Source organism: Euphorbia lathyris, chromosome 6 (genome assembly GCF_963576675.1).
Source record: "Euphorbia lathyris chromosome 6, ddEupLath1.1, whole genome shotgun sequence".
Taxonomy (NCBI): Eukaryota; Viridiplantae; Streptophyta; class Magnoliopsida; order Malpighiales; family Euphorbiaceae; genus Euphorbia; species Euphorbia lathyris.
Genome location: NC_088915.1, coordinates 10,683,843 through 10,688,115, shown reverse-complemented (window position 1 = coordinate 10,688,115; position 4,273 = coordinate 10,683,843). Strand labels below are relative to the sequence as shown.

General features: G+C 31.8%; 1 long non-coding RNA gene across 1 annotated transcript; it reads right to left on the bottom strand.

The window, feature by feature from the left end:
* Nucleotides 1–1,417: 1,417 nt before the first annotated feature.
* On the bottom strand, nucleotides 1,418–3,820 carry LOC136233518 (uncharacterized). Its single transcript, XR_010690866.1, has 3 exons — nucleotides 3,169–3,820; nucleotides 1,843–1,919; nucleotides 1,418–1,625 (listed from the first exon to the last, which is right to left on the bottom strand). It is a non-coding gene; the product is annotated as an uncharacterized lncRNA (long non-coding RNA).
* Nucleotides 3,821–4,273: the final 453 nt, after the last annotated feature.

The following is a 4,273-nucleotide window of genomic DNA, read 5'->3' as shown; positions in this document are numbered from 1 at the left end:
AGGGACAAATCTATCCCAGTCTAACTTGCGGGATGGATACGGGGAATGGGGAATGGGGATGGGAAATGCATTCCCACCCTGCCCGTCCTGTTTGCATCCCTAATTGCTTTAATGTTGCACTGTTTTTCACGTTAGGAACTCGATCTCCCCCGGTAACCCGAAATTCATTTTTAGCCCTTAATCTTTTATTATATAATCAAACTAACAAACAGTAACTTATTTATTAAAATGTGACATTGATTTATTTATTTAATTTATTCAGTTGCAACTATTGGGTTGTCTAGCTGGAGTGGAGATGATACTAAGGGATGTGGGTTACCGAGTTAAGCTTGGAAGTGGAGTAGCGGCTGCAAGTACTTTCCTCCAAAACGCCACTCCTCTTATTCCTTCTAGGATTTAATAATTCATATATCAACTCAACTCTTGTAAAATATGCAATATTTCCTTATTTTCCCTGTCTACTCTTTCATGTCTTCAAACTCCATTGATTTGTACATCTTTGCTTCTTAATTACTTATCTTTCCGCTTCAAACTAGGGGTGAGCACAAATCTTAGAAATACTTTAACCAGACCGTATGCAAAGATTTTAAATTAAAGGGATAAGGTACTAAAATAGGTTTATAGTTTTTTGGAAAATAGCACATATATAGATTTAAAGTTAAAAAAAGGTATCAATTTAGGCCTCGATAACCGCACGTAACACGTCATTTATATTATTCCGTTAAGTTCTGTCAATTGTACGTGGAGAGAGAAATCAAAACTTAATGGAGTAATATGAATGACGTGTCATCTTCCGCTATCACTACAAAAAAGGGTCTATTACGACGCTAAAATTTAAGGTTTAACGACGCTTTTCGACGTCCCTAAACACTTACCCACGCTTTTCAAAGCGTCGTCACAAGCGTCATTAAATTGCGTGTCGTTAATTTTAACGACACTATAAAGCTTGTGTAGGTAAATTCAAAGCGTCGTCACAAACGTCGTCATACTTCCAACGTTTACATTTTTAGCGTCGTAATTTTTTCATATTATTTATTTTTAGTTTTTGAAATTTCTACGACATTTTTATAAAGCGTAGGAAAGTTAACGATGCATCATTTTTGTTATGTCATTATTTCATTTCAAAAAACATCCATAGCCTCTTGAACATCACGACATTTTAATTTAAAAGCATCTCCAAATTTACAACATTTAATTATAAAAACGTCTGCATTTAGTTACATAAAAATCCATTACGTGCCAAATACAATGATATTTTTCTGTTAAAATATAATATCTAAACTGAAACACTTGAATATTATTACATCCTTAATATAAGGATATTTTTCATAAATAAGTATCTTGAATACTATGACACTTTGATAAAAAAAAAAACATAGATCTCTACATTTATTTAAAAAAAAACAACGCTCCAAAACTGCAACTTATCAACATTATTACATCATCAATATAATGACATTTTTATAAATAAGCTTTCTAAATTTAAGACACATAATTATCAATATGTTTATATTTCAACAACACATAATGCTAAGAAAAGAAACTCGTAATATTTCTCCCCAAAAGGGAGCAACTCTTCATGTATCTTCATTTTTAATGTACTCCCAAAGCTCATGTTGGATAACCTAAATAACAATAAAAAAAAAATACATAAGTATAAAAAAAGATGCAAACATTCTTAGATTCAAATAGAGAAATCTGAATATGCATATAATGATTACAAAACACATCATTCCAAATATTATAATCTTTATAATTGAGCAATATAGATTCTATAATATATTGAAGTACAACTAAAATCATTAAGAAGTACATAAAAAAAGAATATAATTCGTGATTTACCTGTACAAATGTAATTGGCTGGCCTACCAATGGTAGATAATGCAACTTTGGCATGCTTACCTATTCACACCACAAAACTGCCATATTGAAGAAGAGAACAAGTTATTATATAAAAATATAACAATACACAAGTTTCTAACTCAAGATAATTTAAAATGAAAAAAAATGGCAATTCTTATTCAGCAAAAGGCAAATGGATACATGCATATAGATTCATCAATATAGTCAAGTAACAAGAGATTGGACTCTAAGCAAAAGAGCATATTAAGAATTTAAATTTGAATTATGCCAATCCTTTCATGTACCCTATTGCTTCAAATTTGTCTACAGATCACATGAATTAGTAAGTCTAACATATGTTCTTCCACTTTTAATACTGAATTTCAAATGTAGAACATAGATTTATTCCTCCAAGAAAACCACATCAACTAGGACAACTCAATTTGCTTGCCCTTAACATAGAACTTATCACTAATTTGACATCCATCAGTGTATCAGTATAAATTGCCTAAACATGATGAGAAACAGTTATCAAACCCCTGGCAGAATTTGTTTATGAAAGAAAAGGAAGGAAAGCAAACACAAGTTCACCAATTTCAGTAGTTGAGCAAATTACAGATATATAAGCATACCTGCATTTAGAATTTTAACCATCTTACGAGTAGCAGCATGAATAACAAGGGAAAAATTGTGTTTATTCTACCGAAAAAATGAAAAACCAGGACAAGCACTTGCACATAGTGATGTGCAAGTCCAGAAGATATTAACACAATGTGGCTCGAAATGTGGAAATCAAAAGAATAGAAGGTTTAAGCAACAACACTAAAATATAATTGCAAAAAATCAGATATGCCAATAAAAGTTACAAGCTTAAGAAAAGAACTTTAAAACTTTTCATCCATGAACCGAGCTCCAACCTTCCAAGTAATATAATGGAGGTACCTGTTGGCACTCAGGGTGTTAAAAGTAGAAATAATACTTTGTATTCAATTGATAAATCTTCCCCACTACAATAGAATAACACAAGCCCAACCATGACAATTTCTAAGCAATAATACTATGAGTGATAACTGAAACAAATAATTGCTGGGCCTGACCAAATTGGGTCTGCAATTCATAAGAAGTATCCAACCAGAAAAGTATTCTTTTCTAAGTATTCATAGAGGTACAACTAACTTTTAAACTTGGAACGCATATGAGAATAATCCAGCCATTCATCAATTTTCAGAAAAAACCCAGCAAAATAGTCAATTAGTAAACTTCAAAAACATCACAGTGAACCAAATAAAGAAAAGGGAGAAAAAAACCAAACAAAATGAAAATTACCTCACTAGACTCATGGGCATCCTGCCCATAGTAAATCTTGCAATTTCGCCCCTACAATTCAAAAACATTAGAAACATAGACCCCTGAAATTTGAATCAACTAAAAGAATAAGCTTTTAAAGATCAGAAATTTCATAAAAGTCAGTATCAGTTGAACTAGTATAGCCATGTTTAAGTATTACTATTTTCTCAAGTAAAGAGAACCAAATGCTGATAATGTTTAAATCGAAAATTCAATTCTCAATTACACACAATTGATAACAGATCCTAATTTAATCAATTTTCTCACATAATGTAAAGTAATTAACATCAATTAATCAAAATCAACTTAGGGAAAAACTAATTCAAACCGAACACGATGAAGGAGAATCCGAATTGGTATTTTGTAGAACTGAAGCTTTTGGAATTAAAATCTCCAGAATTGCAGATGGCAGTCGATTCAGCGTTTGGACCAAAGGAGAGGGATGAAGAACAGAGTTTCCGCTGTGATTAAATGGGTACCGAACGAGGCTAGCTGTGCACCAAGTATCTAACTGCAAGAATGAAACAAATCAAATGGAAGGATGAAAATGGAAGCATCGTGGCGGAGCTAATTCTTGTTATGAAGGAAGGTGGAGACGTGCAGGAGGCAGAGTTTTGGCCAATGAAAAACATTAGGAATTTGAGGCAGAGAGGGATGTGTGTGCCATATAAAAAAATATATTTAAGATAATTAAAAATAAAAATTTAGGCAAAAAAAAAATGTATTCAAATTAATTTTTTTTTTACTGAAATACCTTTTAAATCGTTTTTCACTTAAAAAATGTAGATTTTTTTTTTCCAAAACTGTATTTAAATATTTAAAAATACCAATAAAAAAAGATAAGGTACTAAAATAGGTCTATGATTTTTGGTGAAATATTACTGTAAACTCCGCGTACAAAATAACACCAATATAGGCTTAATGTTTAAAAAAAGGGTACCGATTTAGGTCTCGATAACGGAACGAGACACGTTATTGATATTACTCCGTTAAGTTCTGTCAATTGTACGTGGAGGGAGAAATCAGAAGTTAACGGAGTAATATCAATGACGTGTCCAATCCCTTATCGAAGCGTAAATTGGTA